This window comes from Montipora capricornis, chromosome 11, assembly GCF_036669925.1.
Source record: "Montipora capricornis isolate CH-2021 chromosome 11, ASM3666992v2, whole genome shotgun sequence".
Lineage (NCBI taxonomy): Eukaryota > Metazoa > Cnidaria > Anthozoa > Scleractinia > Acroporidae > Montipora > Montipora capricornis.
In genome coordinates this window covers 38118304-38133303 of record NC_090893.1, presented here as the reverse complement: position 1 = coordinate 38133303, position 15000 = coordinate 38118304, and the positions used below count along the sequence as shown (strand labels likewise).

Here is a 15000-nt window from a genome sequence, read left to right as displayed (position 1 = left end):
CTCTCTTGGTGTAGTGATCCTTAGCTCGGGATCTTCATTGAGGCTTGCCTCGATGAGACATTCAGCATGAGCGCCAGCCCAGATGAATGATTTATTTTTACTCGATCTGATCTTGATGCTAGAGGACCGCCTATTATTCTTTCAACTTCCTTCCTCCACAACTTAAACTGTGAAGACGCGATGTTGGAGGTCCAATCGACCTTTTTCTGGGGCATATAGTGGTTTTCAGCCATTTTGAAGGATCACTGATTTGACAACTTTACTTTGATACTATACGGAAAAGTCACTTGGCAAATTTGTCAACGACCGCTTGCCTGGAGTATATTGTATGATGTACCTTATGTCCGTTCCGGAGGAGTCTTGCAGAGAGTTCCCTCGAACGTTAAAGACAGACTGAAGATTGCCCGATCGAGGACAAAATCAAAATGATGCTGATGGCCCTTCCATTGCTTTGTAAATGCTTTGAAGTATCTCAGAAGTGTGATTCAGGCGTCGGGGTCACCATGTTGTTTTGTCGATAAACGATGCAAGAGAAACTAAGATGGAAATAACAAACTCTTGACTTTAATGTAAAAAGCCAACATGGCTACCTAGCACGAGGTTCGAACTGAGTAGATCATGTGATAAGACATAGAATGTCCATAGGTGAGTCCAACATGTATACAAGTCACGAAACGTCCAAAACCACAAAACACACTTACACGGCTAATAATACAACACTAATAACAAACACAATACATACCTTAATTAATTATATAGTGTTTCCTTTTTTTTTTACTTACACAATACCTAATCACATTACAATCCTACTAATCAAATTACAATCACTTCCTAAACCATGACACAAAATGATTCCTACAAGAAAGAAATATTATATATTAAGCAACAAATTACAGTTAATTGTCCATTTACGTTTAAATTTATCTAAGGTATTATTTTTAATATTAACGTATTTTTCAATTTCAAACTTATTTGTAATCTTATGCTTTAGGCCAATTATTTCTTGTAGCATGCTTGTCCTTCTGCAGTCCCACAGGTATAACTTAACTATCAGTAACAAATAGTTTAGCAAGGGGCGTTTTGAATCTACAATGCCTATTATGACATCTTTTAAAGTAAGGGAAACAGGTTCTTTTGAGATAGAATGAAAATAAAGTTCAAACTCTTTCCAAAACGTGTGCGAGTATAAACAGTCGAAAAAGAAGTGGCTGAGGGTTTCGGGATGAGACTTACAAAAGGAACAGTTGTCGTCTGTGGCAAATCCTACCTTGTATAATTTGGTATTAGTATATAATATAGGGTTAAGGACCTTGTACTGAAAGGCTCTAATATATGGTTCACAGCAAACAGAATGCGATAGAATATATGCTTTCTGTAGTTCGTCACCGGTTAGGTCAAATTCATGTTTTAGAGTTAGTCCCCTGCTAGGACATTGTGCTTTTTTGCTCAGTAACAACGAGTAATAATCATTTGACTTCTTTTTTAAGACATTAAAAACCTTGTCATTAATCGCTAATGTAGGGGGGCTTGTCTCATTTTTAAATGAGAAGGTATAGCATGGTGAAGACCTGCCCAAGTTAAAAAGTTAACTTTACCAACATGCTTAGAAATTATATTATACGAGTTTAAGTTATTCAAATCAAAAAGTAGGTCATTTACGCAAACAATACCAGACTCGAAAAATGTCTTATAAAATACAGGCGCATTGTTCATGCGAACATCTTTATTATTCCATATTATGCCCTGCCAATCCTTTTCTGTGGAAAACTCGTCTCGAAATTCTGCCCACCATTGGAGCATCTCAGCATAAAACTGCGAGGGAATAGGATGATCTTTTACATTTTAGTTACAGTGAAATAAGAAAAGACCTCCGAAACGCTTAAGCTGAGGACGTATAATCTTTCCACGCACCATCGTTTACACTGAATATTCTTTTTAACCACGCTAGTCTTAAAGATTTAATCATTGTCTCTATATCAATCATTTTTAAACCGCCTTTTTCATATTCATTTATTACAGACAAGCGAGTTGTTTTATCCATATCTTTCCATAGAAATTTAAATAACACCTGGTTTAATTCTTTAATACCATCCTTAGAGGTGGGTAGAAGTGACGCAATGTAAACAAACTTAGGGATAATTAGAGACTTTATAACGGTCACCTTCCCATAGATGGAAAGACCTCTTGAAGACCAGATGTTAACAAGTTTCTTAATGCTGTCTAATTTTTCAATAATTTTTTTTTCATGAAGCAATTTTGAATCGTAGGAGTAATATACGTCAAGCGCTTTGATTGGTTCGTCTGGCCATTTGATACCTAGTGGTTTGGTTTTATTTTGTCTCGAGGAGCCAATCCACATTCCTTCTGTTTTGATAGGGTTAACTCTTAGGCCTGATAGCTTCTGAAAATCGTCAAGGAGTTTAAAAAGCGCGCGGACTGAGTTGATGTCAGAGAGGACTGATGTCGTGTCATCGGCGTATTAAAGTAGTTTTGTCTCCTCCTTACCGATCCGGATACCTTTTATTTCTTTATTTTGTCGAATTGCAATTGCTAGTACTTCAGCTGCGATCACAAAGAGATAAGGAGAAAGAGGGTCTCCTTGTCTGACTCCTCTTTGAAGGGTAAAATAATCTGAAGTGATACCATTGTTTATGACTCAACTTTGTATATTTTGTAAAAGGTTGTTACCCATCGAATAAAGTCAGAACCAAAGTTAAAATGTTCCAGGCAGTTTAAAAGATAATTCCACTCCAAAACTGTCGAAAGCCTTTTGAAAATCTATAAAAATCATTAGACCAGGAATATTTTCTTCAACTATTAACCCCATAATATCGAAGATTGACCGAACTGTTTCACCAATATACCGGTCTTTAATAAATCCGGTTTGGTTATGGTGAATGATGCTTGGAAGAACATTTTAAATTCTAGCTGCTATCACTTTTGACATGATTTTGGCATCAACATTTAGTAGAGATATTGGTCGCCAATTTTCTAAAAGCGAAGGGTGTTTTCCTTTCTTTTCGATTAAAGTTATGATTGCTTGTTTTTGGGAAAGCGACATCTCACCTTTTTTAAAGCATTCATTTGCACATTTAGTGAAAGATTCACCAATAATAGGCCAAATTTTTCTGTAAAATTCGATGGGAATTCCATCGTTTCCATGGGTTTTGTTATTATGGAAACTATCTGGTGTCGAGGCGCATTCTTCCAGAGAAATTGCACCTTCGCATGACAACTTCTGTTCTTCTGTTAGAACAGGGAGATCAAGAGAGTGTAAAAAGGATTTTATTGTCTGCGCTCCGTCAGTATTGTTGCTGTTTCGGCTCTTGTATAATTCTTGATAAAAGCGCTTTTGTTCGGCTAATATACTGAAGGGATCTGTTGTGATCACGCCGCTAATTTTTAGTTTCCTCATGTGCTTTTTAATATGATTCCTTTTTTCTAGGTTAAGAAAATATTTTGAACTTTTCTCCGCGTGTTCGTGCCAGCGAGCGCGAGCACGTATGATGACTCCGTCAAGTCTCTTGTCGTAGAATGCTTCTAAATTTTCTTTAGCAGCATTCAAGATTGAATTGGTGTTGCTAGGATCTGCCTCAAAAACCTGTTTTGCTTTAGCATATTCTTCTTCAAGACGGTTTTCTTTTCCATTCCTTTCTCTCGCCCTTCTTTTTGAATGTTGTTTAGCATGTGCTCTAATATTATACTTCAACCAATCCCAAATGATGCGGTCATCGGACAAATCCTGACGACCTTGGGCAAGCCAAATTGGTATCTTCGATGTAACATCATTGATATAATCATCGTCTTCCAGAAGAGCACAATTCATCTTCCAAAAACCTGGTCCTTTAATTTCATTGTCGCTGTTTTGGAGATCTAATGTAATCGCTGCATGGTCTGTTTTGATAGCCGGAATTATATCGACGGATTTAACTAAATCATGTAGATTATTAGAGATTAACCAGTAATCTAGACGGCAAAATATATTCGGAGATTTCTGACTCCACGTGTAACTTTTGGTGCAAGGATTTTTAACTCTCCAGATATCAAAGAGGTCAAGTTCACGTTGTATACAGCTGATACTTGCAACAACCGATTTCCTCGGAATCATGATTCCTCCTTTCTTATCAAGGAGTGTGTTAAGGGGACAATTGAGATCCCCACCCACAATAATATTCTCCTCCTCGTCCCGGTTTTCATTTTGCAGCGTTATCAATAAGTTATTGAAAAAGCAAGTGATGTCCTTATCTTTGTTAGGAGCATAAATATTAATAAAGACAAACATTTTGTCCTTGATGGCTGCTTTTAAAATTATGTAACGCCCCAGGGGATCACGAATCTTGGTGTAAATAACACAATCGACACCCTTTCTGAACAAGATCGCAACTCCACATGAATTTGAAATTTAGGTTGCAGAAGGACTTGATAAACTAAGAACAACAACATGTAATAAACGGTGAAAAAATAGGCAAAAAATTGATGTACTGTGTTCAAAGCGATTTGCATTAAGAGTTGTAGGAATCGTAACAGAGCAAAAGCAGGAACTATGACTACACAACTTACACACAAACTGTTATTTAAACTAGTACATAAACAAGAGATATGATGACGATAGTAATTCTCAGAAAGGACAAATGGTGAAGACAAATTAAGCACAAATAATAAATATACAAATACACACACAGAGTTACTCATTTGGCGTGCCTTGTTGCTGAAGCCATCCGTCTGCCCAAGTACTATTCATGATTAAGCCATAATGTGCGAGATGTTTTGTCTCCTCACCTCTGTAAACTTCCCCGTTAATAATAAGCTTGTCTACTTTGAAGTAGGCTTTCTGTTTTGCCTTCTTTGCTGATTTTAAAACCGGATAGAGTTTTTCGTGTATTTTGTCGATCTCTCTGGGAAAATCATTTGCCATTCCAATTCCTGAATCTTTGAGGTTTCTTAAAAAGGACCATACATATTCCTTATCTTGATAGACGCTGAATTTTACGATAATTCCCCTTGGTTTCGTGGAGTTCACCCGCGTTGTCATTCGGTGAACCCACTCAAAGCGAATATCGTCCACAGAATCACTTGGAATCTTCATCTTTTATGTCAACATAGTGCGGACAAGTTCTTCGGTTTTCTCATTTGTTTCACCCGCAGACTCTTTAATTCCAAAAATCCTCATGTTCTCTCTCCTGGTATAAGCTTCTAGTTTGATATTGCGACGATTCAGAATTTCAACCTCCTCCTTCAAACCATTCAACTCCCTAGTCGTGGCGTCCATGTTGGCAAATGTGTAAACGCTGGTTGTTTTTAGATTTGATATTTCATTGTCAGCGTACTCTGACGCCTCCTTCAGTTTCCTGTTTTCTTCTCCCAATTCAGTAAGCCGCGATTTCATGGAATCAAATTCAGAGACGACATTTAAGAGCTTATCAAGCTTGGAGTTGATTTCAGCTACCTGCTCAGCCAAAGACGAATCGCAGCAACGTCCGCTCAAGTCTTCATCGGTCTGCGATCCTTCTTCCCGGCGTCTTTTAAGTTTGTTCCCCGACAAATCGTCTGTCATATTATTTCGAACGACGGAGGGCCCGCTCAATTTCAAGATTTACATCATATTTAAGTCAATAAGGCCAGAGCTACAAAAAACACGGCCGCCATTATCGGCCCGCATGCGCAATTCCCCCTGTCCTTCATCTTACTATGTTTGATATCATCCGCCTCCAGCACCTGAAGATACTTGCAGTTTTCATTCTCATCAACATTCAGTGATCGCATCTTATTCCCCGGTAGCATGATTCCTTTACTTTGGAACACTTTTCCGCGTTTCATCAGAAGGGATTCCACACTTTGGTCATGATTCCGAACTCCATCCGCATATCTCCGGTCACGATTCTAACTGATGGGACGAGAGAGCCAACTTGGTTTTTATTTTTACCATATATCTTAAGATCGTCCATAAAAAGCAAATGATTGATCATTTCTTTGCCATCACCAGGAACATATCCCGCCTTTACTTCTCGTAACACGAGTGTTAGTGCCTGGATGAGCGATGTCACAAAAAGGAGGGGTGAAAGGCTGTTTCCTTGAAATATTCCTCTTATTATTATTATTATTATTATTATTGTTATCATTATTATCATTATCATTATCATTATCACTATCACCATCATTATCGTCATTGTTATCGTTATCATTATCATTATCATTTGGCCTGTGGCACCGTTGAACATATTTCGTAAGAACATTACCTGATATGGCAGAATTGTTACAGCCACTTGAGCGCGCGATTAATGAGGTTCTCATACCAGCTGTCACTGGCCATACAGTCACACTAAAGTAGAGCGGAACCTCCTTGGTTTCTCTGTGCGCATGGGAGGCCTTGGATGCGACCTCATCCTCTGAATACGAGGCTTCAATCAAAGTTACTAATCCGCTAGTGAGGTGAATTGTTGAGCAAGAGCACCAGCCTCCAGATGTCTCAGAAATTCGAACACTGCAACCGAGCACACGAAAACAAAAAGACGACTGTCTGAGTGAGAGGCTGGAGCAGGTTAAAAGCTCCTAGCCGACAAAAGCTAAGAGAGCTGTTGAGTTAGCTACAGAGAAGGGATCATCAAATTGGCTGACCGTGATTCCTCTCAAAGGGCTAGATTACAATCCGAATAAGAAGGAATTTAAAGATGCAATCACGTTACAATACGACTGGGACTCCAGGGCTTGAAATTGCGACTCACTGGTCACCGATGCGACCAAAAATTGAGTGCTGGCGACTAGATTTTCAAAACTGGTCGCCAGCTGGCGAATCACGTTTTGTCTTACAACCTAGGATAAACAGTTGACAACTTTTGTATTTGAATCCTTATATGATGAAATCGTTCGGAAGTGGTAGCTAGAACACGACTCACCTTTCTTTCCCCATTAAAATAGTGTATAAATACTACAAGAAAATCGGTTTCTCACATTGTTAATTAATAGCACAAATATACTTCGATACTTCGATCACCGCGTTTACTAGGCGCCATATTGTTTCCGCGGCTTCTAAGGACCTCCTCGGAACTAGCTTGATATTGATAATATATTGATAATGAACCTGGACATCGTATAATGAGTTTGAAATTTGCATGGAACCTTTAAAAGCAACCTGTACCCTTAACGTAAAGTGGGTTAGAGAACTTGTCCCCTCTGTTAGAAAGCGAATACCTGCAAAATTGACTGCACAAGGTGATTAATTAATAAATGGAGATAAATATCGGTAGAAAAGTACGTTAAGAAGCCAAGTTTCTCTGATTCTAGAGGCTACTGAAATCGGATACTAGCCGCTCCTTTTATTTTATCTCGGTCGGAGACTGGTACGGGCATTGTGGTTGCGTGGGGGCCTAGGCCGAGCAGTTGTAGTATTGCGTTTAGTCGCGAAAAAGGTAAGTTGCTTGCCACGCAAGCAACTACGTCTTGAAGAGGTGAAAAGCAAGGATAAAGGACCCATGTTTGCCTTGCTATGGAAAACACGGACTGTGCTTCGCTCCATTTCAAATAACCTTAAAGAACACCATCACCAAACTAAAGATAAAGCCGAAAACAACAATGGCTTTAGAGATCTTTCTCGTGCTGGTTTTTTTGTGTGCTATTTAACAATTGTGACTTTCCTTGCATGCAAAGTTGGCGACCAAAATTTATGATTTGGCGACCAAAAAAGTTAAATTCAAGCCCTGCGGGACACACCCATGGTCTGCGCATGACGTGTTCAGTTTAGCGTGGATCACGTAATAGTGTGTCAGCGCGGTGGGTTCATTATCCAGCGCCATAACGAACTTCGTGAGTTGGAAGCAGAGATGCTAAGGATGGTTTGTAATGATGTGGAAGTAGAGCTGGTCCTTCAGGAGCTCACTGGGGAGACGTTAAATCATGGCGATAACAAAGCCCCTGATGCCCGTTGGGATATTCACGCTCGAGGCTTTTGGACAAGACAGAGTTCTGCACCCCAATGCAGACTATTACAGAGACTTGACTCCTAAGCAGATCTCTAAGAAGCATGAGAACGAGAAGAAGAGGCAGTATGCGGAAAGAGTAATGGAGATCGAAAAGGGAACGTTCACTCCCTTAGTTTTCACGACCACAGGCAGAATGGCGGATGAGTGTGTTAATTACCACTGTAGACTTGCGGAGCTGATCGCAAATATGAAGGGAGAAAGTTACTCATGCGCAATTTCTTGGATAAGATCTAAAGTTTCTTTTGCTATCGTACACTCTGCAATACTATGCTTGAGAGGCACAAGATCCAGAAGACGACAGCTACACTTCTTTGACTCAGAGATACGGATCGAAAGCGTTAATCTTTTCTTTTTTCTTTCAGGACTTTTATTCATTTAACTTTAAATTTTCTTCTTCAATGTCTTAATTTAAAACCGCACACCGGTGGCTTAGTTGGTTGAGCATCCGGCTGTCACGCGGGAAGTCATGAGTTCGCACCCCGGCCGGATCAACACTCAGAATCTTAAAATAACTGAGGACAAAGTGCTGCAAATGGTTAGACTTTCAAGTCTTTTCGGATAAGGACTATAAATCGTAGGCCCTGTCTCACAAATATCTTCCATTTTCGTAAGTTCACTGTGGGACGTTAAAGAACCCAAGCACTATTCGAGAAGAGTAGGAGATAAAGTTCCCCGTGTTGTGGATGTCCTGTTTTCTCCAGAAGAAGTGGCCTGCTTGGCAGTGATGTCTCTAAAAAGGCTTGTGGTGTATGACGCCACCTGAGCAGAAACAGCCACAAGTCAAAAAGGGACTTTGACGAGTGCTGGAACATGTAGATGTAGATGTACATGTTAAAACACTGTACTTGCCGCAAGAGCTAGTTGATCACATCTGAGCCGCAAGGAATGTGTAAAATTATTGACACACTGATTGTACACTACTACTACTACTACTACTACTACTACTACTACTACTACTACTACTACTACTACTACTACTACTACTACTACTACTACTACTACTACTACTACTACTACTACTACTACTACTACTACTCCTACTACTCCTACTACTCCTACTACTCCTACTACTCCTACTACTCCTACTACTACTACTAATAATAATAATAATAATTATAATTATTATTAATATTATTATTGTTAGTGATTTTGAGAAACACAGACATGTGAAAACTAACAATATAATGTTACATTTTCGACTTCTCGGCGATCTCATGACGCCATTATCAGGGTGTTGGAAATGAATATCCGAGTTCATAAAAGATATAAAATCATCCAAATTTGCATAAGTAAAGAGCTAGACAAAGACGTTAGCACAGATTGAATCCGTTTACAAGTTCAGCAGTGGTCTTAATTGTTTGATGTAAAGCATTTCGTTAACGGCACAGTCCAATTTGTTCATGCATTTCTTCAACACTTTAAAGCAGCTGGGGAGGTCCTCAGGGACAGCACCCGCGTGGTCTTGATCATAATGCTTGCGCACAGAACATGACGCATTATTATGGGCATCAACGCGTGTATGTAAATGGCCACGTGTGTAGCCAACAGCTACACAACGCACTGTTGATCAACCAGCTGTGGTTTGATCTCACATTCTTGGAGGTCTTGGCCAATTCTTCGACTGACAAAGACGGGTTGGACTGAAGTTTGGAGCTTGAGACTTAGATCTTTCAACTGAATCTTAACAAAGTTAGCAGAATCCTGGTTCTTAAATGGTATAACTACCCGACCCACGTCATTTACCACCCTTTCTACCGATGCCTGCGATGGATGCTGGTCAGTAACTCATGAGTTGACAAAGGTATTTATGGTAGAGTTGATAAGGTGTTGGGGGTACTTCAAACGTGAGAACAGGGACTTTAGCGTTCACACTCCTCCGAGAAATAGGCACACGCGATCAAGGACAGTTGTTAATAAGCTTCGTTTATATTGCTTGTCGACGTGTCTGTGATAGTGGAGAAGTAAACCAGTACCGATAAGCTTCACGTAGCCTTAATCTCAATCTAAAGCAGTGTCACCGGTGGCGCATGCGTGACAGCCTGCCAAAATTTTTGGCAACTTTTTCAAAGGAGTGTGTTGAGGGTGAATATCTTACACAATCAAAGCCATCCGTGGTCACTTTGTGAACCAAATATCCTGTGGCGTTCACAAACAAATTCACTATATTTTCGTTGTTGGTCTTTGCTCCCTTTTTCTTTGATTTTGTTGTTTTGAAGGGGATTTGATCGTGTGTTACCATGTCGAGTAGTGACAGCCATCGAGCTGGAAGCGGACAAATAGTGATTCAGTGTCCTCAAGAAAGCAAAAGAAAAGCAGTCAAAATACTAATGCAGCATCTACAATGAAGAGAAACTTTTTAAGACGTGAATTCGTGAGAAATTCGGCGTATGGTGTAATCGAAGCGCAAGCTGTTTCACTATTACCAAGGATCGAAGTCCATCTTCGTATTTCATTTCTAGCGAGTCGCTTAGATGTCAGAGACCACCACATCATCGTCTTTTGATAACACATTTACTATCTTCGCTATAAAATGTCTATTTGAATATTTTGAAGAAAAAGCTGCATTTAGATGAGAGAAACTGGATGCACTGGTTGTGTTTACTTGTTGCACGAATTATAAAACCACAAAGCGGTGAGTAAAACGCGTGAATTTTTTCGATGCTTGTCGTCTTCCGACTTTAAAGTCGTCTCTTGGAAATAAATGCACTCTCTTTTGTATTATTCAGTTTCTTTCATCAATTAGAAGTCGAAATGCTCTTTTCTTAGACATTGCCGGATAATTCGAGATGCAGGACTGCAATGTACAAATTGCCTAATTATTTTGTCCTTGTTGCCGTGGTTGTCGACGCCAACTAATGTGAGCCCTGCTTGCATCCGGTCTTGACGACCACACCTCCAGTGAGAGACACAATAATTGCAGTTTGTATTATTCAGATTCGTTCATCAATTAGAAGTCGAAATGCTCTTTTCTTAGACATTGCCGGATAATTCGAGATGCAGGACTGCAATGTACAAATTGCCTAATTATTTTGTCCTTGTTGCCGTGGTTGTCGACGCCAACTAATGTGAGCCCTGCTTGCATCCGGTCTTGACGACCACACCTCCAGTGAGAGACACAATAATTGCAGTTTGTATTATTCAGATTCGTTCATCAATTAAAAGTCGAAATGCTCTTTTCTTAGACATTGCCGGATAATTCGAGATGCAGGACTGCAATGTACAAATTGCCTAATTATTTTGTCCTTGTTACCGAGGTTGTCGACGCCAACTAATGTGAGCCCTGCTTGCATCCGGTCTTGACGACCACACCCCCAGTGAGAGACACAATAATTGCAGTTTGTATTATTCAGATTCGTTCATTAGTTAGAAGTCGAAATGCTCTTTTTTTAGACATTGCCGGATAATTCGAGATGCGGGACTGCAATGTACAAATTGCCTAATTATTTTGTCCCTGTTACCGTGGTTGTCGACGCCAACTAATGTGAGCCCTGCTTGCATCCGGTCTTGACGACCACACCCCCAGTGAGAGACACAATAATTGCAGTTTGTATTATTCAGTTTCGTTCGTCAATTAGAAGTCGAATCCCTGACATGTAACTGAATGTTTTTGAGACTATCGTCGGAAAATTTGAGATAAACTTGTAATTTGCAAATTGCCAGTGTGAAATAATAATTGCTGTTTGTTAGTTCTGTGTCCGTTTCTCAGTTGTGTTTGAGGAAAAGTTGTTGGCAATTTACATATGTAATTCTTTTTTCACGTCACAACACTTACTTAACGATGCTCTCCGCCACGTTCTTTTTTTTAGTTTTCATTGTACGGTTTTGATTCTGACGGAGTTCATTGTGGAGTATTGAAAATGGAATTTAGTTGAAATTTAGTTGAAGTTGCATTTTACATCAAGTAGTTAAGCACGCTCAAGTATAGGTAAGTAAACTATGTTAGCGTGAAGTCATTGAATAACGTTCAATCCATGTTTCCCACGGCCATCTGTCATGTTCTTTGATCATTAAAGTTAGAAAATAATCCCCTGGCTGGGAAAAGCCGGGGAACTATAAAAATTGCTGGGAAAATCGATATAGAATCCGTTTTCTGGCTGGGAAAGCGATGATGAACATGAATCCTGGCTGGCATCTTTTCAGTAGTACATTCATAGCTTGCTGGCCGTGAAGAACGCATATTTTTTTCCCACGGAAGTTCAATATTAATCAAAAACGTCTTCTCGGCCACTAAGCAAGCGTTTTGGTTACTAACAGGTCGTTGTGTGTGTCGTTGGGTACTCCTGAAAGCGGTGAGTAAAACGCGTGAATTTTTTCGCTGCTTGTCGTCTTCCGACTTCAAAGTCGTCTCTTGGAAATAAATGTACTCTCTTTCAGCTTCCAAATGGCATGTTAATCTTGATAACATGTCTGGTTTATCGTGGAGAAAAAATTATTTATGTGTGAGTGCTTCAACCGTCGACAGTGTTCCCGGTCACACTTCACTGAATGTAGCTGTCACGTAGAAAACAAACATGGCATCATGTTTGTGTTCGATTTTATTTCGTGGACTCCAAATCAGCGATAATAGATAAATTTGCACTTAAGTGCCTTTCGAAGCCGTATTTTGTTTGGACTTAAACAAAAAAAGCAAAAAAATTAAGTCTGTTAAAATCTCTGCGTGTGAAAAATACTGCGCATGCCATCCCATGACACTGCCCCTTTAAGATGACCTTGTTGATCTCTTGAGCGTGGCCACCAAGGGACAGTTGTTCCAGTTTAATGGTGCCTTGTATGAGCAAATAGACTGAATAGCCATGGGGTCCCCCCTCGGGCCTTTGCTTGCTAACGTTTTTATTTTATTATTTCATCATTGGAAGAAAAACTATAACTGGAAGGAAAGCTCCCTGCTTATTACCGCAGACACGTTGACGACACTCTCACTGTTAGGCCTGATATAACTACAGCTACGGACTTCTTAAACCCCCTTAACCACGCCCATCCTGCTGTCAGTTTTAGGCCTTTCCAGATTCTGCTCGGCAACTTTTTAGCAACTTTTAGGATTTTGAGGACTTTTTTTTGTCAGAAAGCAATTTCTAGCAACTTTTCGGAAAACTAGCACTCTTTGGTAACTTTTGGGCTATTTTGAACCAAAATGCTGAATTACCCCCCTCCCCTCCCTTTTTTTTGATAAACAAGTTAAAATTGTATTGGTTAAAATTCTAAACATCTTTCTAGTAAAACTCATATTTTGCCCTTTGAATAGGTACCATGTGGGCGTGGTAATTAATTACAAGAATAGGGCTTTTTCGATATATTAAAATTCAGCTTGATAGCGAGTCAGTGAGGACAAAGACAAAGGAAAGTGGATGATATGTAAATATTTTTCACATTAATTCCCACGTGTTTCTATTGTCTTTGTCCTCACTGCCTCACTTTGAAGCTGAATATTTAATATATCGAAAATGGCCTATTGGGTTTGGGTAGCCTCAACCTCGTTCCCAGGGCTTTTCCTTCTCGGCGCCCCCCACGAGAAGGGAAAAGGCCTGGGAACGAGGTTGTTACACTTGCTGTCTATCTTTTTGTAACTAGCCACTTAGATTCAACTAAAGGTTGCCTAATTTGTTGTAACTAGTTACTTAGTTGTACCTTAATGTTGATTACAAAACAATTATTATTAAAGTTAGACATGCTGTATTAAAAATATAAAAATATTCGAGCAACTTTAAAAAATTTTTGAGCAACTTTTACAATTTTGAGCAACTTTTTTGGCATATTTCTTAGCAACTTTTTAGCTTTTTCGGAGCAGAATCTGGAAAGGCCTAATCAGTTTTACCATGGACATTGAAAAGGATGAAATGCTTCCCTTTCTCGGCACCTACATCCTAAACCGAGCGCCCCAAATCGAGACTAAGGTCTACGTGAAGCGTACCAGTACTGGTGTACTTCTCCACTACCATAGTCACATCGACAACCGATACAAACGAAGCTAATTAACAACTATGCTTGATCGCACGTACCATTTGTCCTCATCTTAAGCCTATTTCTCGGAGGAGTGTGAACGCTTTAAGTCCCTGTTCTCACGTTTGAAGTACCCCAAACACCTTATCAACTCTACCATAAATACCTTTATCAACTCATGAGTTACTGACCAGCATCCATCGCAGGCATCGGTAGAAAGGGTGGGAAATGACGTGACTCAGGTAGTCATACCACTTAAGGACCAGGATTCTGCTAACTTTGTTAAGATTCAGTTGAAAGCTCCAAAACTACAGTCCAACCCATCCTTGTCACTCGAAAAAGTGACCTCCAAGAATGTGAGATCAAACCACAGCTGGTTAATCAACAGTGCGTTGTGTACCAATTTCGGCCATGCAACCTGTGCGATACAGGTAGCTATGTTGGGTACACACATGGCCATCTACATACACGCGTGGATGGCCACAATAGTAAGTCATCTTCTGTGTGCAATCATTATGATCAAGACCACGCGGGTGATGTCCCTGAGGACCTCCTGAGCTGCTTTAAGGCCTAGTATGAGTGTTGAAGAAATGCATGAAGAAATTGGACTGTCTCTGGTTAACGAAATGCTCTACATTAAACAATTAAGACCAAGGCTGAAAGTGCAAACAGAAATGGTTTGTTTGCTGACTTCGTTCAGCGACTTAAAAATGATACATGTTTTCACGGGTAAGATTAAATGAGGAGAGAGCACGTGCCAGTGCAATAATAAAAATAGCACAACTGTTGTATTTCCGAATTGGGTAACCGCAAGCGACTCCTCATTGGCCGAACGTAATTGCCTACTCGCCTAAGCTACCTCGTTTAGTGGCTTAAATTTAATGAGAATTCTGTTGAAATTTTCTGACTCACTTAACTTTAAGCGAGTTGGGAAAGGAACTGTTTTCACGGTATTTTAGGTTGTCACTCGCTAAGGGACCTGAATAACCGCTCATGAAAACACAGCCTTTGTTTAGCTCATCTTCACTTATGCACATTTGGAGTATTTTATATCTTTTATGAACTCGCATATTCATTTCCAACTCCT

At 39.8% G+C, this 15000-nt stretch overlaps 1 protein-coding gene across 3 annotated transcripts in view; it reads right to left on the bottom strand.

Moving 5' to 3' along the window:
- LOC138024926 (uncharacterized) overlaps positions 1-15000 on the bottom strand; it is a 67814-nt gene that overhangs the window by 27571 nt on the left and 25243 nt on the right. The window lies entirely within an intron of this gene.